The sequence below is a fragment of the Erythrolamprus reginae genome, chromosome 5, assembly GCF_031021105.1.
Source record: "Erythrolamprus reginae isolate rEryReg1 chromosome 5, rEryReg1.hap1, whole genome shotgun sequence".
Classification (NCBI taxonomy): Eukaryota; Metazoa; Chordata; class Lepidosauria; order Squamata; family Dipsadidae; genus Erythrolamprus; species Erythrolamprus reginae.
In genome coordinates, this window is record NC_091954.1 from 30,651,646 (window position 1) to 30,673,985 (window position 22,340).

Consider the following 22,340-nt stretch of genomic DNA (forward strand, 5'->3'; position numbering starts at 1 on the left):
CTCCGAAGTTTCACAACTCCTCCCATTGTCTCAGCACTCACAATAATCAGCTCTCATCTCTTTTGACTGCTGGATTCTCCCTTTCAAAATGCTGGGGCGGGCAGTCTTCCAGGCCCTGCTTTAAACCCTCTCAGGAGGCTTTGGAGACTCCTTCCCAGCGATCGGATGGTTGCTGTCAGCAGCTTTGCTGGCCTTCGCACTTTTGGGGGGGAACGGCAGGAAAGCCCTGTGCCAGCCAGGAAAGCCGGCTTTCTAGGAAAGCAGCGTGCTTTTCAAAAGTGCTGCTTTTCCTGCAACTCTTTCCTGGGCAGGGTGGGAGGAGGCCACTCACTCCCCCCAGGAAAGAGGTGCAGGAAAGCAGTGTGTTTAAAAGGCGCGCTGCTTTCCTGGAAAGCCGGCTTTTCTGGCCAGCACAGGGCTTTCCCGCCGCTCCCCCCACGAAAACACAACGGAGGTCCCACTTTCGGCAGAAGAGGAGGAGAGGGGTCGGATCGGGCGGGGGGGGGGAGCGCCGAGAGGCCAGTGGCACGAGGGAGCCGGAGTGCACGGTGGGGAGGCAGGGGCGGCCGCGGCTCCCTTTCCTTCTACTGCCGGTGCCTCTCCGCTCCTGCCCCCTGCGGGCTGGCAGGGGGAAGGGGAGCGTGTGCCCGTGGAAAAGGGTGCATGGGGGGGTATTTTGGGGCACGCGCGTGCTCACACGCGCAGCTTACGGGGAATGCTGGTTGCCACCGAAGCTCATGTTTTGTATTCAGGTGCCTGGTCATGCAAGTGGTGCTGAGATTATTAACACCTCTCCCTCGCTTGATGGACTGGCGGCAGAGTGTGCAAATGACCTTTGCTTGTCATCTGTAACCTGCTTGAAAAAATGCAACACTGGTGACATTCTTTGTGGCACATGTGGCGTGATCAGTCCCTGGCCATGGTGGGCAGTAGTACCAGCAGACTTAGCGCTGACAGTTTGCACCCTTCTCTCTCTTCTTCTGGCTGCCTGGGACTGTGGGACCACCACAGCCTCTTCCTCCTCTGAACTCTGCCAGCCTTTGGTCCACGTGGGATCTAGCATCTCATCATCCCCCCTGGCATCTTCTTCCACCAACTCCTACCCGCTAGCCTCCCTCTCAGCCTCAACATTGCAGTATGCTGCAGGAGCAGGGATCTGGGTCCTATCATCATCCATCGTGGTCTTCTCTGATAATGCCCTGGACACCTCCTCATTCTCCGGCAGAAGCTCTTGGCTATACGGAAACTCAAGTTCTGCAACTGGGGATGGGGCAGGTGGACGGCCCATGGTATTCCAGTTACAAGTGTCATCAAGCAGCATTAAAGACTCTGCTGCTTCTGGGTGAGACGGACTTGCTGCTTTGAAGGGGGGTGATGACGAGGGCATTGAACATGCAGATGTGGTGGAGTGTGTAGAAAGCAATACCAAGGAAAAGGTAGTGCTGCATGCCATATTATCTCCAACTTCTTCTTGCATCAAACCCAGGGGCCTGCTTGTGCCAGAGGAAGGGGTATGAGGCGCAGATGTTACATGCCCTCTCCCTGCCCCTGCAGCACCAGCTCCATCATCATCACCACCACCACCAGCACGGCCTCATCCCTTTTTCGCAGCTTTCTTCATGGTTGAAGCCCTGCAGTGACACTGGCACAAGGAACAGAAGAAGGTGCGGTGTTCAGGTGGACCTAGAATTAGAAAAATTAATGCCCTGTAAAAATTAAATGCCCAGACAGCAGTAGAGCTTTTGTATTAGGCAGAAAAACATTAAAATCACAGATACAGGAAATGGCCCCGTGTTTGACCCAAAATTACAGAGAGCACTAGAGGCTTTAGATTAGATAGAAGAAGGAGATGCAGAGATAGGAATTGGCCCTTGTTTTACTCAAAAATAAATTGACAGAGAGCTCTAGTGGCTTTTTTTACATAGAAAAAGGAAATGCAGAGAAAGAAAGTGGCCCTGATGTGATGGACACAAAAGTACAATTGCCAGAGGTCAGTAGTGAGACAAAACTGACCGTCCACTCCTATTTATTTATTTATTTATTTATTCGATTTTTATGACGCCCTTCTCCTTAGAGTCAGGCTTACAACATGTTAGCCATAGCACTTTTTAATTACTGGAATGGCTCGCTTGATCACTTATAAGTCTACTTTTTCCACTCAAACTGCACGTTGGACAAGTCTATCACTGAGAAATCTACCAATATCCCAGAGCTCAAAACAAGGTGCTACTGCTTGATGAATGGACTTCAACTCGCAGAATAGCGTACCCGTGTTTGACCCAAAATAAATTTATAGAGAGCACTAGAGGCTTCAGATTGGATAGAAGAAGGAGATGCACAGGAAGAAATTGACAGAAAGTGGCCCTGGTGGACCCCAAATGACATTTGCCAGAGAGCTCTATGTGGCTTTAATTTAGAATTCTGTGAGCCGCCCTGAGTCCTCGGAGAGGGGCGGCATACAAGTCCAAATAAAAAATAAATTAATAAATTAATTAATAGAAAGGAAAAGGAAATGCACAGAAAGAAAGTTACGGATGTATCCCTTCTACAGTAACAGAATTCTGCACGAACCAGAACTATGCAACTGAAGTTCCCCTTTCACTGGAAGTGTAGACAGGAGCAGGTGTTGCTTCCAGGACAAAGATAACAGTAGGCCATACTGGTAATCTTTTGGACATTAACTTTGGTCTTCATAACTCAGGAAACAGTTTATTGCTTGGATCCTGGCAGGGAGGCTTTACCACCAGGACAAGAAGGACACCAGGCCACGCTGGAACTCTTTTGGACAGGAACTTTGGTGTTCCTCACTCAGGAAACAGTTTATTGCTTGAGTCCTGGAAGGCAGGCGTAGCTTCCAGGACAAAGATGACAGTAGGCCACACTGGAACTCTTTTGGACAGGAACTTTGGTCTTCCTCACTCAGGAAACAGTTTATTGCTTGGGTCCTGGCAGGGAGGCTTTCCTACCAGGACAGGAAGGACACCAGGCCACACTGGAACTCTTTTGGACAGGAACTTTGGTCTTCCTCACTCAGGAAACAGTTTATTGCTTGGGTCCTGGCAGGGAGGCGTAGCTTCCAGGACAAAGATGACAGTAGGCCACACTGGAACTCTTTTGGACAGGAACTTTGGTCTTCCTCACTCAGGAAACAGTTTATTGCTTGGGTCCTGGCAGGGAGGCTTTCCTACCAGGACAGGAAGGACACCAGGCCACACTGGAACACTTTTGGACAGGAACTGTAGTCTTCCTCACTCAGGAAACAGTTTATTGCTTGGGTCCTGGCAGGGAGGCTTTCTCACCAGGACAGGAAGGACACCAGGCCACACTGGAACTCTTTTGGACAGGAACTGTAGTCTTCCTCACTCTGGATACAGTAATTGCTTTGGTCCTGGCAGGGAGGCTTTCCCACCAGGACAAAGTAGACAGCTGGCCACACTGGAAATCTTTTGGACAGGAACTGTAGCCTTCCTCACTCTGGATACAGTAATTGCTTTGGTCCTGGCAGGGAGGCTTTCCCACCAGGACAAAGTAGACAGCTGGCCACACTGGAACTCTTTTGGACAGGAACTGTAGTCTTCCTCACTCAGGATACGGTTAATTGCTTGGGTCCTGGCAGGGAGGCTTTCCCACCAGGACAAAGTAGACAGCTGGCCACACTGGAACTCTTTTGGACAGGAACTGTAGTCTTCCTCACTCAGGATACAGTTAATTGCTTGGGTCCTGGCAGGAAGGCTTTCCCACCAGGACAAAGTAGACAACAGGCCACACTGGAATTCTTTTGGACAGGAACAGCAGGCTTGGTCATCAACCTGTTTTTGGGGGGGCTTACTGAATGGCAGTCTTGCAACCCACAAAATCAAATTAAATGAAATGAAATCAAATTTTAAATCTTTAAAAGTTGAAGTGCAGCAGAGAGCAACTGCCCCCCCTGCCCCCTGTCTTTTTCTTCTTGTGCCCTGTCTGGCTGTCTATGCTCACCCAAGTTTTCTTCTCTCTTTAATGTGGATGAAGACAATATCTCCCTTTCTGTGAAGCAGATGCAGTCAAATTGGTCTTTGAAATCTCCCTAAGCTATCTCTCCCTCTCAGTAGAACTAACAGACTTTCCCTCCCTAGCTGGTATCTCATACAATGGAGATGGACCACATGGTGCTGCCTTTTATAGAGGCAGGTCAGGTGTCCTTGGGGACCAATCTAAGCCATGCATCTGGCTGGCCAATCAGTGGTCAGCAGGACACATGGCCAATCACAGCCTTTTATTTACCTTTACGTCTGGAGATCGCATGGCTTCAGGTAAGAAGAAGGCTGTCCATTGGTCCGTCGCGTTGCCCCGTCGTGGAAATCAGCCCAAACTCCGAACTTTAGCACAGATTTTCAGTAAAATTCGGGTTTGGATTCGGAGTCTACGGAGAGGGGTGGCATACAAATCTAATAAATAATAATAATAATAATAATAATAATAATAATAATAACGAACGGTGCAAAATTCGGTACGAACCTGAATTGTGTGAATTCAGTTCACCCAACACTACTTATAAACTGCCTCATAGTGCTTTTACAGACTTCTATCAGCATATTGCCCCCAAAAATCTGGGTCCTCATTTTACCCACCTTGGAAGGATGAAAGGCTGAGTCAACCTTGAGCTGGTGGTGAGGTTTGAACTGCTGAACTACAGCTAGCAGTTACTGAAGTAGCCCACAGTGCTGCACACTAACCACTGTGCCGCCCCAGCTCTTGAGGGAGCCTCAAGGATTCCTCATAAAGCTTATATGTTTAACCTCAAAATAGAATAGACATTTTGTAGGATATACATTGAAAAATTAAAAATAATCATATCAACTTAGTTGGACCAAATACAAGGGACATTAAAACCATAACTCATGAGCCACCATGCTTGCATGAGCTGTGCTGTACAATTTCTTTGATAAAGCAATGTCTCTGAAGAGGACTGTTAGCAACCAATTACTCCTACACATCTCCTCAGAGAAGGCAAAGGTCTTTAGGAGAAAAGCATATTTCTGAGGTTGTTAGGTAAAGGCCCCGCCAGAAGGCATCCTACTCCTACTATTTCTGCATGCAGATCTAGCTAATGACATACTGTATGTAAATTAAAATCAAGGTGAAAAATATACCTTTGCAGGTATATACACTCTGGGAGACAAAGAGGATAGAGAAGTACAGTATCTATGAATCACAACAATTCTTTCTGCTAAAACTCCACAACTGTACTCATTTAATTAATACTTACATGCATCATGGTGTGTGAGTTAGACTCAAAGTACATGGTAGTGATTGTGAACCTTTTTTTGCTCAGGTGCCAAAAGGCATGCATGCCCCCATGCATCCCTTGCCCTGCACTCCCCATATATACATGCAGGGCTCACTGAAGTCTCAGTGAGCCTGTGGATGGCAAAAAATGCATTCCAGCTAATTTTCAGCCTTCGGGGGGGGGGGGGGCTTCTGGAGGGTGGGAGGGAAGGTGAAAAATGGCCCAACAGCCCAACCCAAAGTTCATTTTCAAACTTCTGATAGGCCCGTTGGGTTCATTTTTTGCCATCCACGGGCTCCTGAGGCTAAAAATCAGCTGGTCAGCATGCTGGAATTGACATAGGACTCTGCATCACATGCCCTCAGATATGGCTCCATGTGCCACAGGTGGCCCGTGTGCCATAAGTTCACCCTCATGGGTATATGGTGTCAACATCTTTGCCCTATCTATATTATTTCTTTGGAAAAATACCAATCATTCGCAGTAGTAAATGTTAGCATATAGCATGGAAAAGGGGGATGGAATGTTGAGAGAGAACTAATTTGCATATTGGTATGTAAATCAGTTTTTGGCAGTTGGAAGATAGAATTCTTGGTGATTCGTATGCTGACTGTTGGTGAATCTGCATCATAGAGAGCAGATGTATAGAGAAATATAGTTATACTGTCAAGTTGTTTATTTGTGTAAATATGAAACCAGTTCAATGAGAAAAGATGAAATAAAAACATAAGATTTATATTGGAGTCACTGTATCTGTACCCCAATATACATAGTATCACAGTTCTGCTATGAAGAGTTTCTGATGTTTCTGGTCTAAGAAACATAAATCAGCTGCAGTTCCTCTTTGTTGTGAATTTTACATACATTTCCATTTAAATCACCAATTGATCTGATTTACTTCCTTTTGATTCAAACTGTTCCAATTATATTGTTCTATAAGTCTGGTTTTATTCAGAATTTGAAATAAATTCAAGAAAAGCCATTTATGTATCTATGATTCTTCTGTTTGCTCTTCTACTTATTGCATTAAATGTGTTTCTTGTCTTATCTGAAATTGGAACATTTCTACAGAAACCTGTATTATGTCCCTGTTGGTCCTTCATCTTTTTGCTTCTTGCTTTCAATATAGTCTGGATTAAAGTACTTATGGTTTGAGAGCTAAAAATGGCCTCAAGGCAGGTTTGTGCTGTCTGAGAAATTATATTTATTTCCTGGAATATCAACTTCCATTTTAAAAAATCATGGCAAATTTATCATCTCTCTCTGCTGAGCACTTGGGCTGCCAACTTCATAAAAGTGATATTTCATAAGTCTGTTTTCCCCCCTGTATAAACACAGTATTTTCTTTTGCATTACATGAAATCTGCCAAACTAATAATGTTGAATTTGGAAGGCTTGCAGTTCAGTCGCAGAGTGTGTGTTTTGCACATAAAATATTCTATATTCAACCACTAATATCTCCAGGTAGGGCTGGAAAAAAAATCCATCCTTAACCATGCCAGTGAAAGTTGAAAAGATAGTAGTACTGGATGGTCTAATTATTACAACTATTAGAATCTAATTGTTTGCCAGGGTTTCCATCTCCCATGTACAAAATACATTACAATCAGCCAAACTGACAGTATTGGGGAAAATAGACAAAGATATATATTGGATAGGTCTTGAATCCCCAAAGCTGAGGTACCATAGGAAAAATCAAGTTAAAGGTCAAATATTAAACACTCCTTCCAAAAGCCAAAGTCAAGGTGTCAGGGTCAGGTCAAAAGTCAAGTGCACTGTCTATTACGCAAGGTGACAGCCGGCCAGGCTACAAGAAGCAGCTCAGGAACTAGGGACACAGTCTGTGATCTTGACAGCCAACAATAATGTCTTAACACTGACAAGTGGAAATCAACTTTCAGGTTATCCAAACAGAAATGCTCAGAATCATTGGGAAAAAATAGGCCAGGTCTTGATGATATTGCAATTTTGTGTGAAATTTAATAGGTTCTAAACTGGCTGACAAAATGAAAAGAATTGTTAAATATCCTGAGACTGAAGTAGAAAAACAGTAGAGGTACATTTTGGAGGAAAGGGAGCAAATTTTGTCAAGTAGGCAACCTAACCTTTAATGTTAATTCATTTACTGATCATTAGAAACCTTTATTTTTGCCTTAACACGCATCTTGGATTAAAAAAAGAAGATCCATATCCATGAATTGCTTGCAGCAATTCAAATAATGAAATTTTATTTATTTACTTTATTTATTTATTCAATTTTTTTCTGCTGCCCTTCTCCTTAGACTCAGGATGGCTTACAACATGTTAGCAATAGCACTTGTTAACAGAGCCAGCATATTGCCCCCACAATCTGGGTCCTCATTTTACCCACCTCGGAAGGATGGAAGGCTGAGTCAACCTTGAGCCGGTGAGGAGATTTGAACCGCTGACCTTGAGATCTACAGTCAGCTTCAGTGGCCTGCAGTACAGCACTCTACCTGCTGTGCCACCCCGGCTCTTGTTTGGTGATTATTGTTTTAAAATCCTTTAGACCTGAGGCTTCTGAGAATTTGCAGCATAATGTTATGCAAACCTCAAAAAACATGCAGCTATTTAATAAGTGAGGGCTGCATTCATGATGATGTATGTTCTGACCATCTCATGTCTGAAGCATTGTTGAATCCTACATAGTATGTGTTGTGTTTGAGCTTGGGCCAGCCGTTGTTCCCACAGATGGGAGAGATGCGGCACAAAGTAAGTGCGAAAGCCTGGCTGACAGCCAGGAAGACGCGGCAGACAGCCAGGAGGATGAGGCCACTGGTTTGCAGGACTCAGCAGACAGCCCAGGGGATTTGGCATGCAGTCACTCAGACAGTCTTTCGTCCTTGGAAGACCAATTCATAGACATGCGCAGCTGAAGAGCTATGCAAAGGAGGGATCAATTGAAGGATTATTACAGGTCATCAGAGTAGCACCTGGGCTGGGTGTAGTTCTTATACTGAGGGCTCTGTGTGGTTCCCTTAATGAGGGCTAAAGGTATAAAAGGGAACAGAGGCACAAGGCAAACTGTGGCTGTTTATCTGTGTTATTTTGTGGTTCCTGCTCTGAAGTTTCTGTTCCGTGCCTTTGGATTTCAACCCAGCTTTTTAAGACATGTGGGAGGTGAAACCTCTGGGACTTGCTGTTTGCTCCAAAGATTCAAAGGACTCCTGAAACGTTTCTGCTCCTTGCAGGTTGTCTTTGTTTGCTTTTTCCTGTGTTTTGTATGCGGCTGAAATAAGCCTTGCACTATCTTTGTTTCCTGACACTGACTGTTTTGATTAACCCTTTTTTGTTTGTTTACTACAAGTTTGCTGATTAGAAGAGCACATGTGTGTTTGATTTCTTTTCCTTGGACTGTTACACATTGCCTGAGCCCAGTCAGGCAGAACAGTATGTAGTTTAATATACACTCACATCGCACATGTGACAGTGCCCACACCAATGTTCCCTCTAATTTTTTTTTTGGCATGGGCGGAAAAGTCTAATGTCTGAGCAGCACATTTTCATGCCTGGGCGTGGATTGGTTGGAAACAAAAGGGGGTCACGTGACCTCAGAACACACAGCAACGGTCATAAATATGAAACGGCAGCAAAGTTTTGATCCTGCGATCATCAGGCTGCTGAAAAGGTCCTAAGTGTGAAAAAGGGGCATAAGTCAATTTTTTCAGGGTCGTTGCGACTTTGAACGGTCAGTAAATGAACCATTGTAAGTCGAGAACAACCTGCCTTCCCCCCTAGATGTTTTCTGTGGAGCTTCAAAATGGACTCCTGATCTGCTGATCTGCTTCTAAAAGAGTGCACTTGTCAGACAGATAATCCTCGACTTCTGTTCTGACCACAATGGAACCCACGTTTCTATCTCCTGAGTAAGACAGTTATTAAGTGAGTTCTGCCTCACTTTACCACCTTTCTTGCCACAGTCGTTAAGTGAATCCCTGCAGTTGCTTGTCAGAAGATCCCAAAAGATGTTCACATAACCCTGGCTTCATTGCCACCATCACAACTACATTGTCTAATGTCCAAAGTTTGATCCAATAACCACTTTATTTTTCTAACAAAGTCCTTCCTTCCTAGAAGGAAGAATAGAAAGAATAAAATGGAAAGGGGGATTAAAAGGGGATACAAAAAATCAAAAAGAAAAGGGTTCGATTCAAAGTTCTGCTCAGATTAAAGAAATTGGAGTTTGAGAAGGGCTGATTAAGCTTGGAGTATTGTTTTGTTTGCTCTTTTTAAATTATTTTTTCTATTTAGATATATGAATTTAGGAATTGCTGATCTGTTTTAATAAATTTACAAGTATTGATTATAATAAGATATACAGTAGCTGATACTGATTTAGATTAATGCATAAATGGAATTGAATTTAGAATTGTTGGGGAGATTAATGATATTAATGATTTTTACTTGATTGAAAATAGAGAATATTTAGAATTGTTTTCCTTTTTTTTTTCTCAAATTGAAATTTAAGATTAATAATTAAGTAAGAAATGTAGATAAATATTAATTGGCTAAATGTTAGATGGACTGAAATAATTTTTAAATTTTGGATTAGGTAAATGTACTATTTAGAGGGGGGAGAAGTCTGAAATTTGTATAAGTTTATGTTTTATTTTTAATTTCCTTTTGTTAACATCTAATTGGCTATACAAGGTTTTCTTGGTTTATAGAAAAATGTATAAAGAAAGAAGGAAGCACTTTGGCATAATGGTTAATAAGTTAGAAATATAATTGGTGTTGTTCTTTTTGAAGGAACATTAAGGAGGGAATTTAATTTAAGGAAAAGTATTTACATGGATGACAACATTAGAAAAAAAACTTTTGCAACTTTTTTGATTATTGATGTTAGTTACTAACAAAATACTGCATTTTATTCTTGGAAAATTAGATGGTACACTGTATTATTTGAATGTATGTTGAGAGAAAATTTTTAAAGAATTTACCCCCCCCCCAAAAAAAAGTCCTTCATTCCTCCATCCCTCCATTCATTTCATTCTTCCTTCTTTCCTTGTTCCCTCCATTTCTTTTTCCTTCCTTCCTTCCTTCCCTCTTTCCTTCTTCTCTTCTTCTCTTTCTCTCTCTCTTGCTTTCTTTCTCTCTCTTTCTCTCTCCTCCTTTCTCTCTCTCTTTCTCACTCTCTCTTTTTCTCTTTCTCTCTCCCTCTTTCTCTCTTTCTCGCTGTCTGTTGCTCTCTCTTGCTTTCTCTTTCTCTCTTTCTCTCCCTCTTCTTCTGTTTCCCGCCCTTTATCTTTCCCCATTTCTCTCTCTCTCTTTCTCTCTCTCACCCCCCCCCCCAGACAGTCATCGTGCCAGCACTGGCAACACATGGGGCATGGATCCGCATCCCCCTAGATGATCATCGGGCTGGCACTGGCACCACACGAGGCGTAGATCTGCGCCCCCCCCCTGGCGGCAACATTCAAAACAAGAAAAATCTTCGCCGGCCTCTGCACTTTTGTCATTCCCCACCCCCAACTCCAACGTTGTTCCCCGCCCCCAAATCCAACTCTGTTGTGCACTGCCTTGGAAAAGGCCATGCAGGAGGTTGTTTTTGCACATGCGGCTGCACGGCTGCGCGCCTTAGAGGGAACATTGGCCCACGCCCATAATTTAATGCCCGGGGAGGGCGAAAACTGCTTCCTTCATCCTCCTGGAGGCCCTCTGGAAGCCAAAAAAGTCCTGTTTCCCAACTTCTGGTGGGCCCAGTAGGCTCATGTTTTGCCCTCCCCAGGCTCCAAAGGCTTCCCTGGAGCTGGGGGAGTGTAAAAGCATCCTTCCTCATCCCCCATAGGCTCTCTGGAAGCCAAAAATGCCCTTTCAGACCCTATGTGTGAGCCAAAAATCAGCTGACCAGTACACACATGCATATTGGAGCTGAGCTAGGGCAACGGCTCATGTACCAGCTGTAATAACCGAGAAACACGGTCTCCAAGTAAAATCCTTTTATTCTCTACAGGCTCTAAGCGAGCGGAAAAACACTTTCACTGTATACGCGAGTTAACAGAAGAAGCGCGTAAGACAAGTAGCTCGGCTATTTAAAGACTTTCCCTCAGCAACAGCCGGCGGCTGACAGCTCTTCCATTTTGGCGCCCTCTACAGCAACCAATAGGAAGCAGGTAAACAATGCCTATGGTTTCTTTCAATTCTGCTTAACAACTCTTGTTTAACAAGTTAACCCAGATACAGAACATTACAGAATTTACAGGATTTAACACCCCTCCCCCTTCTGGATGATTTTACAGGTATTTATTCAGTCAAGTAAGTAACGAAGTCTTCTAAGTGAGGGGGTCTTCGCGAGGTCCGATTTGACCGTCTAGGGTCGCTCATGACTTGTGTGTCCACCGACGAAGATGGTTCCTCTCGTCCTGCAGACGCGTTGCTTCCATGACCAGGAGATGGCAGAGCTGAGGCAGCGCTGGAGTGGCTATTTCCCCCAGGTAAGTCCCAATCAACTGGTTCCGGGTTCCTGTTAGCCCTTGCGAAATTCCCTGTGGGGAGGGGATGAGTGTTATCTTTATGTCCTTCACTCTCGGCTTTCTCCACTCTCCCCCTAATGTGGTCAATGTGCCTTTTCCAGAGGCGGCCATCTAGTAATTTCACCATATATGTTTTGGGACCTGTTTGATCTTGCACAATGCCACTTTCCCAATGCTTTCCCGCATCAAAATTTTTGACATATACTTTTTGTCCCACGGCCACTGCACGCTCAGGTATTAGTACATTGTCCGGTTTTAATTTGATGTAGGAGGGGTGCAGCCTATCAAGGGGTGATCTTAACCTTCTCCCCATTAGCAACTCAGCAGGGCTTTTCCCAGTGGTCATACTAGGTGTTATGTGTTGGGTCAGCAAGAACGTGTCTAATCTCTCTTGGATGTCACCTGGAGCTGACCTCTTAATGGCCTCTTTGGCCACGCGAACATAACGTTCTGCTGCTCCATTAGACCACGCTGCGTGGGGCGATGTGAGTGCATGTCGGACTCCAAGACCAGATAGGAACACTTCAAATTGTTTAGATGTAAATTGGGGCCCATTGTCCGAGACTAATATGTCTGGGCACCCATGTGTTGTGAATAACTTCCTTAATACATGTATTACTGCTGATGATGTGGTAGATGTTAATAACACTATTTCAAGCCACCTTGAATACGCATCAATCAGGATTAAAAACATATTATTCCCCACTGGTCCAGCCAGATCAATGTGTACCCTAGACCATGGCCCTTGGGGACTGTCCCACTGTGCAGGGGTGGTTTTAGGCGGGTCTGGCCGCGTTTCTTGGCACTGGCCACATGTTGCCACCCAGTTCTCAATTTCTTTATCCAAGCCTGGCCACCACAAATACCCCCTTGCCAATGCTTTCATCCTCACCACCCCTGGGTGTCCCTCATGTAGCATTTTCATAACCCGCGGTCTCAGGGCAGTGGGGATAACCACTCTCTCCCCCCAGAGTATGCAATCATGCATAACTGATAGTTCAAGCCTCTTTGTTTTAAATTCACCTATTAAGGAATCGTCCCCATTTACTGGCCAGCCTTTTAAAATGTAATTCAAAATCCTGCTCAAAATCTTATCCTGCCTGGTTTCCAATGCCACCTCTCTGGCAGTGACCACAGGAGTCTTATCTAATTCAATAAGGAGCACCTCTGCAGCTGGAGCTGGGTCTTCTACTCTCTGTCCCAATGGACAGCGACTAAGGCCGTCTGCGTGATTAATAGTAGATCCCCCTTTATGAATGAGCTTGTAGTCATATGCAGCTAGGAAAATAGCCCACCTGGACATACGGGGAGACATGAAGGGAGGAGTGGGCCGTCCCGTGGCTAGCAGACCCAAGAGAGGCTTGTGGTCTGTTACTAATTGGAAAGGTCTCCCTAGCAAATAATGATGAAATTTTTTCACCCCGGCTACCAGTGCCAAAGCTTCCTTGTCAATCTGCGCGTAATTGCGCTCAGCCCCAGATAGCGTTCTAGAAAAATAGGCAATTGGTGCCTCCTGCCCATTAGGAAAAATATGGGCTAACACACCGCCCACCCCGTACGGAGAAGCGTCGCATGTGAGCCTCACTGGGAGTGTTGAGCTATATTGCACTACTAAGCTATGGGACGACAAAAGATCTTTAACCATGTTAAACGCCCGTTGTTCCTTCTCACCCCAGTGCCAATCTGTCCCTTTATGGAGGAGCCTATGTAGGGGTTCAGCTGCGGAGGCTTTCTGTCTTAGAAAAACAGCATAAAAATTTAATAGCCCTAAAAAGGCTTGCAGCTCTGCTTTACAAGTTGGGGCAGGCGCTTCTTTAATGGCTCTAACTTTTTCCTCTGTGGGGTGAATGCCCTCAGCATCTATACGAAATCCCAAAAATTCGACTGAAGGGGTCCCCCACACACATTTTTCTGGTTTCAGCCGCAAACCCTTATCTCTTAATCTCGTGAGTACCTGTCTAATTCGACTGTGCAGCTGGGCAGAGTTGTCACCACAAATTAAAATGTCGTCAAAATAAGGGACCACCCCATCAAGGCCCCCCAATAAGCGCTCCATTAACCGCTGGAATATACCAGGAGCAACACTCACTCCGAATTGCAGGCGCGTACATTTGAAAGCACCCCTGTGCGTTACAATAGTCTGCGATAAGGCAGTGGCTTCGTCCACTGTCAATTGCTGGTATGCCTGTGCAAGGTCCAGCCTCGCGAAGATTTTCCCAGACCCCAAGGTGTGCAACAGCTGTTGCACTACTGGAATAGGATACGAGTTGTGCTGTAGTGCCTTATTAATAGTGGATTTGTAATCCGCACAAACTCGTAGTGAGCCATCTGGCTTTAGTGGGGTTACAATTGGGGTTTCCCAGGGGGCATGTTCCACTGGAACCAATATACCTTGTGCTTGAAGTTTTGTCAATTGTTCATCTAGCTTACTTAGCAAGGGCAAGGGTACCCTGCGAGGTTTTAATCTAACGGGAGGAACAGAAGGGTCTAATGAAAAAGAAATAGGAGGTCCTTTAAAGGTACCCAGACCAGCACGGAAAACCTCAGGGAATTCAGCGACAAAATTAGGGGCAGTAGAATATGTCAATTTGTTAAGACCCGTTACTGCTAATCCTAAAGGTGCCATCCAGTCCAACCCCAGAAGGGAATGATTAGCTCCGTCCACAACTAACAGAGGGAGAACATGGTGCACATTTCTAAAGGTAATAGGAACCCTGGTTTTACCCAAAACCCTAATAGGGTGACCCTGGAAGTCATTGATAGCAATGTCCAAAGGTTGCAAATCGTCCCGTGCCAAACTTGGTACATACAAATGTAATTTATGCCAGGGCATTAGTGTATATTTCGAGCCAGTGTCCAATTCCATATGGCACGGCTGATGGTTTAAGAGGAGGGGGACAACAATTTTATTAGGGGCAGGAGGGTAAACTGTAGAACCACTGAAAAAGCGGTTACCTCTGGCATTCCAAGGACGGCGGTAACCCCGTCCTTGTGGCCGGAAAGGGCGGTAGACTCGGGAAGCAGCAAAGGAAGGCTGTTGACCTTGTTGAGACGAGTTGTCATCTGGCAAGGCAGCACGGCAAGCGGCGGCGATGTGGCCTCTCTTCTCGCATCTGTAGCAGAAGGCGTCCTTAAAGGGGCAGCGCGACCATTGATGTTGACCTCTGCATCCGGCGCAGGCAGGAAAAGTTGATCTGGCCTGTCGTTCTGGCGGTCCTCGAAGGTAGCAGCAGTGCTCATTGTAGTCCTCATAGTCGGCGAGCTGAACTTCAGGTAGGCGGCGAGCCGAGGGACGCTGAGAGTCTGCTATCTTAAACACAGTTTGCAGCTTGTCATTGGATTTTAAATCAGCTGCCACAGCCTCAGCTACCTCAGCTGTCTGAGCAGCCTTAATCACGTCTTGTAATGTGGAATCCTCAGTTACCAATAGCTTGTTCCTTATGGTAACGTTTCGCATCCCAAAGATGAGGGCGTCTGTCAATCTGGCTTCCGGATTGTCAAATTGACATTTCGCCAAGATAGTGCGGAGCCTGGTTGCGAACTGGTTAATAGATTCCCCATCTGATTGAGACATACGGGAAAATTGATGCCTATAAACTATGGGCGGCTTAGTTGGTTTAAAATGGGCAGCCAATTTTGTTTGTAAAGTAGCCCATGGTACAGAATTAGGAGGTTCGGGATCTGTCAAAGTCCCGGCTAATTCAAAAATATGCGTGCCGCAGTAATTCAAAAATAAAGCGCGTTTCCTGCTGTCCTCAGCCGTATGTAGACTGGCAGCTTCCAGGAATATCTCAAATTTAGCCATATAGGCTGCCCAAGTTGACCTCTCCGGGTCAAACAACTCTGGAGGCTGAATAAGCGAAGGGGTCGACATATTGATTTTTTCCTAAAAAAAAAATCACCGCTAAGACCCTCGTCGCCAATGTAATAACCGAGAAACACGGTCTCCAAGTAAAATCCTTTTATTCTCTACAGGCTCTAAGCAAGCGGAAAAACACTTTCACTGTATACACGAGTTAACAGAAGAAGCGCGTAAGACAAGTAGCTCGGCTATTTAAAGACTTTCCCTCAGCAACAGCCGGCGGCTGACAGCTCTTCCATTTTGGCGCCCTCTACAGCAACCAATAGGAAGCAGGTAAACAATGCCTATGGTTTCTTTCAATTCTGCTTAACAACTCTTGTTTAACAAGTTAACCCAGATACAGAACATTACAGAATTTACAGGATTTAACACCAGCAGATATGGCTCCGTGTGCCACCTATGCCATACGTTTGCCATCACTGGTATGGCTCATTATCTACCATTTGTAATTTGTTTGCATATTTTGGGGGGTATTGTTGAATGATAAATCTGAATTAATAAAAGAAATAGTGGAAATTGAAGGAAACTACATACTGTTCCAATGAGAAAAAAAAATAATAGTCAAAAAACTCAGAACCATACTTTTCAAATGGAAGACTACATTCAGCTGGGGCTCAAAATGGTGCTCACAAAGTGCTATGTCAAAAGTGAAGCATTCCTACTCAGAACATTAAAGCAGCTGCACCTTCTGAAATCATCACACAGTTTCTTCAAAGAGATGAGTTCCTTGTTTCTTTGTTTCATTGTTAAAGTGAGCAGGAAGGGATCGTCTCCTGCTAAATCTGTCATTGCATATATACATGTGCACATGGAACACACAACATCGGGGATATTTGTTGATGCCACTATGCTTTGTGAAATATAAGTAATGCTCAATTTGCTACCATATTTGGGACTGGAAGTTCCATTGTTAGGTGATGCAGTTGTTAAGGGAACCATCCTGACATTTGCAGCTTATATCAGGAGACTTTACTACAAAGGTGTCAAATTTGCCTTGTCACATTGTCATCAAGTGAAATATAGTGACTTTTCCCTCTTTGCTAAACTGGGGATGGCCTTGGCACACACATGATGCATCTGGTCCACAGGCCATGAGTTTGAGTCCCATGCTCTATTAGAATCCAAGAAATCAATATAGAAAACAAGGAACAAAGGTCTCTGCCTCTCAACAATTTGCCACACAGCAAACAGCACAGATAATATACACTGTTTTCTATGTATTTCTGTATATACATGTATAAGTACATATACATGTACTTATCATATTTTTCTGAGTATAAGATGCACCGGAGTATAAGATGTACCTTATTTTGTGGGGAGGAAAACAAGGAAAAAAGGTCTCTGCCTCTCAACAATTTTCCACACAACAAGCAGCAAATAGCACAGATAATATACACTGCTTGCTGTGTATTTCTGTGCATATGTGCCTGATCCATAGAAATAGTAAAGAATTGGAGAAATGTACATTTTAGCAGTACGGTGGTACCTCTACTTACGAACTTAATTTGTTCTGTGACCAGGTTCTTAAGTAGAAAAGTTTGTAAGAAGAAGCAATTTTTCCCATATGAATCAATGTAAAAGCAAATAATGTATGCGATTGGGGAAACCACTGGGAGGGTGGGGGCCCTGTTTCCTCCAAAGAGATTCCTAAAGAGACACCACAGAGGCTTCTCCCTGCCTTTTCTGGTTACAGTTCCAGAGTCTCGGGTTTGTAAGTGGAAAATGGTTCTTGAGAAGGGACAAAAATTTTTTGAACACCTGGTTCATCTCTAGAAAAGTTTGTAAATAGAGGCGTTCTTACGTAGAGGTACCACTGTTTACAGTATTAATCCCAGAAGGTTTTCTTAAATGTAATCACATTAACTCCCCCTAATTATTTAAATAGATCAACTCCAAACATGATTAAGTCAAGGTTTAACTCAGTTGCCTTATCTTAATACTAATATTTAATACTAATACTTAATTCTAAAACAGGACATTTCAGATTATACTTTTGCAGATCTTTAAAATTGCTGTGGCTTTCTGGAATTATTCTCTGTTATTTAGAAGAAGATACAATAGCACTGGTCCTCTTTAGATTAAACATTTCTTTTAAAAAGCTTCTTCATTTTGTTGTCTAGAACAATAATAAAACTGTCTTTAAAAATAAGTCTAATAATTTGAACATTCTATAAGTATTTTTAGTTATTGACTTACCTCCTTGCAGCAGAAAAACAAGCAGCCAGTTTCAGCCTTTGCCTCTCCCTGCAGCAATTTGCTTCCATGCAGCTTTAGTTTCACTTTCATTTTAGCCCATGGGCTTGCCAGTAACTTCAATCAATCAGCTGAGTTTCAGGAGGCATATACTAAGTGGCTTGTGCTAATCAGGCTCTGGTACTCTTTGTTGCAAGGAGGTAAATTGTTGGCAGGCTCAGACCAAAGAGTTGGGGGTGGCTGGGTGGGGCTACATTTGGTATATAAGACACTCCAAGTTTTACCCTCTTTTTTTGGGTGGTGGTGGTAAAAAGGTACATATTCCAAAAAATACAGTATGCGGCCATTCATTGCTACCCAGGTGGCAGGTTTAAGACAAATCTTATATTTGAACACAGGGATGATACTCTAAGACAGAGGTGTCAAACTCTGTTTCATTGAGGGACACATCAGGGTTGTGTTTGACCTTGGGGGGGGGCTAGGGAACATGAACAATATGGGCATGGCCAGCTCAACATCACTCATGTCAGGATGCTCGTGGTGGCCTGAGTGCTCCGCCATCAAAAACAGGCTCCCGAGCTTCATTTTCACCAGCAACGGTCTCCTGTAACCCTCTGGTAGAAAAAAAGGAGCTCAGAAGGGCTATCCATGGCCCTCATGAGCTCTGTTTTCACTGGCAGAGGCATTGTGGGCTGGTCCTTTGCTCTTTCCAAGGCAGTCCACGGGCCAGATCTAAACACCCCGCAGGCCAGATCTGATCCCCAGACCTTGAGTTTAAAAACCTCTGTTCTAAAACAAGACAAGAAACATTTTACAGTCATGTAGAGTGCTTTAAAGATAGATAGATAGATGGATGGATGGATGGATGGATGGATGGATGGATGGATAGATAGATAGATAGATAGATAGATAGATAGATAGATAGATAGATAGATAGATAGATAGATATTCATTCATACTTAAAGCTAGCTGAAGCATGGTAATGATACATTGATATCTCTGGAGGGGCAGAACCATTATTATCCATTTTTCCTCCCTCCTTGTCCAAAGATGTTAGGGTTGTTTTTTTGGGGGGGCGGGCGAGGTGTTTTGGATATTCTTGGGGGGAGAGGTCATCTCCAAGTTAGTATTCAATTCCTGGTGACCCTCTGGACAAGTCTTACTTGGTCTGGTTTTCAGAAGTGGTTTGCCATTGCCTACTTCGAAGGACTGAGACAGAGGGACTGACCCAAGGGCACCCAGCTGGCTTTGTGCCTAAGATGCAACTAGAATTCAATGTCTCCTGGCCTTTAGTCAACGCCTTAACCACTACATCAAACTGGCTCTCTTAATTTATTGAAATATTCAAAATGAGTGCGATGAGACTATTAGATGTTCAGCATATTCATTTCAGGGCTAGTTTATGTAAAGCAGTGAAAATTGCTAGGAGTCCTTCCATTTAAATATGAAAAAGGAGAGAGGTTCCCCCCCCCTGTTTTTTATAGGTTGATGAATGCTCCATTTCGTTAAAGCATAGATTTATATGCTAGGTACTGTAAATAAGTTTTTTAAAAAACCCTGCTGTTCTGTTCAGGTCTGTGAGACCCGAAATCAAAGTTTGAGTCCCTGTAAAAAAATTTCCCTGCATATCTGAAACTTGAAATTTCATGAATTTTCATCATTTCAGGGGTTCTCTCTATGAGAATTTTTTTGAGTGGATGGGGGGTTTCTTTCTTGCTGAAAAAAAAAGTCACACCTGTTCTGTTCCCGGGTCACCCTGACCCGGACCGAAAACTCTTCATTTGAAGTGCTTATGTTTGGTCAATTTGAAAACTTTTTTCACTTGGAAAGTAGTCTGAACATTTCTGCACACAATTATATGAAAATTGAACTGGAAATAAATATGCATATTGCTTTATGTTTATTATAAAAGGCAGACACCCCCCATTTTTGTGAATTTTTTTTCAATTTATAGATAGTTTAGCTTGCAAAATGTGTTCAATTTTACTAAAGTTGGATTGGTAGTTTGAACATTTCTGAATATAAGAAAAATATAAATGAACTGAAAGAAATGATTCTTATTGGTTGTTTAAAATCATAAATAAGCCCTCCCCCCCCCCCTTGGCTGCTTGCAAACATTTTCACTTTATATTTTCTCAGGCTCCAAATGCGAAATATTTTTAATATCTTATGCATTCATTTACTCAATTTAACATTGCTGATCATCAAAACAATATTTTTGGGGTGGGGGCTAATTCTTTTCTAGGCAAAAAAAAATAATCACGTCGAGTCTGTTTCTGGTCGTATATGACCGGACCAAAAAGAATTTTTTTAGGTACTTGAATTTGGTCGTTTTGAAAACTTTTTCCACTGGGAAACTAGTTTGAACATTTATGAACGTAATGATATGAAAATTGAACTGAAAAAATTGAGGCTTATATTTTTATTTTGATCAAAAAGCCCCTCACCCTATTTTTTGTGAATTTCGTGTCAATTTATATTTTTTTAGGCTACAAATCTCTAAGGAATTCTCCCCCAAAAGTTTTGATATACTAAATTGAACAATCCTGAACATAAGAAAAATAGAAATGAACTGGAAAAAATTATTCTTATTTGTTTATTTTTGCCACAAAAGGGCCACACACCCCCCGGCCTTGCTGTGTGCCATTATTTTTACTTTTTATATGTATTTGGCTAGAAATATTTGGAATATCCTTTTGAAAAGCAGGCATATTGTAGCCAGACAACTAATTTTATGAAAGAAATCCATTTTACTAAAAACAAGTATGTAAGTTTGAAATTAACAGCATAATTTTTATATAAATTGAAATAATTGAACACGGGGGGGGGAGAGACTTTTATGTGCAAAATAAACAAATATCCATCAATTTTTCCAGTTCAATTTTCATATCATTATGTTCAGAAATGTTCAAGCTACCAATTCCAAAACAACTTTGGTAAAATAGAATGCATTTTGCAAGCAAATTATCCATAAATTGAAAAATATTTCACAAAAACGGGGGGGGGGGGGGCGCACATCTTATCAGCAAAATAAACCAATAAGCATTAATTTTCTTCATTTCAATTTTCATTTCAATGTGTGCAGAAATGTTCAAACTTGTTTCCAAGTGAAAAAAGCTTTCAAAAAGACCAAATATAAGCACTTCAAATGAAGAGTTTTCGGTCCGGGTCAGGGTGACCCGGGAACATAACATTAGGGAGTTTTATCGAACAAAATATGGGGGTTAAAAAAAGGTTACAAATGCATTCTAGCACATTTCTTCTTTCCTTTAAATACAAACCTAGATTTCATCCCCCCACCACCATCTCCCTTTTAAATAAATTCTCATTGGGGAAAAAATTCACAAAACCTATCAACATTCATATCAAGTGGTATTAGGCAGAAATAGATAAATGCAATACTCACACGGAACAATTGGAAGCATAATAAAAATGACATGTGGACATCTGGATTGGCTCTCAGTCTATTTTAGAATTCTATTATCTCCCTTTGCCTGACATCAGAACGATCTCCCCCATCTGTCTGATATTCTAATGGGCTTTGCTAAAGTAGGTGACATTACAAACAGTACTTAGGACGTATCATCAGTTATTCATAATTAATGCAAGAGCATTTGCCAGTTGCTCTAAAATAAATGTGTTCCATTCTTACTATAATGGAAGCCAAGGAATAAGAATTAAAATAACTGGGGAAATTGTACATTGACAAAAGATGAAGGTCTCCAAACTCTTTACTTAAGATAACTCCCACTTCAGTCAAGATAAGTGGTACATTTAACTTTTCTTATCACTGTAGTAAAAGACTGCTTTAGTAGGCTTACAGAACTGTAAATGAAGTGAAACGAGAAATGCTTAGGAACAATAAAGCTATAAAAGCATATTTGTGCTCTGGCTGGAAGCCAGCACCAGATGCTTCAAAGAACGTGGAAATGTTCCTAGACAATTACACAATGATGTAAAGGGGAGAAAGTCTTCTTGCTCCATGTCCATTAGTATATTGTAGATCTACTGACTAATTGAAACATTATGTTGTAAAATGCATAGATTTTATCTCACACAAGTCCCTTGGTTCTTAGGTGCTATTTCCATAACATTTCTTGCCCTTTAGCAATATTGAACATTCAATGCAGTTTGAGGCAATAAATGTACTTAGTTTTACAATGTTTGTAATTTTATTTATACAACTTTATACTGTACAATTGAACTTCTTAATAAACACTGATATGATGTGATAAGAGCAATCAAACTAAAATTGCAAAATAATAAATAGTCACAGGATCTGGAAGTACTTTAAAAGATGATTTTGCCGGCAGGCCTAAGGCCGTTGAGTGATAACACTCTGTTCTGGCCAGTAGTATGTTAGCAGTAATGGATGGGTGATGGATAAATGTCTTTTAAAATGTTTTTTTTAAAAATATCTGGGGTTTTAGATTTTGTATATTTGTTTTATTTTGCATGCTGCCCTGAGTCCTTTGGGAGAAGGGTAGCCTATAAATTAAATAAATAAATAAATGCTTCCGAG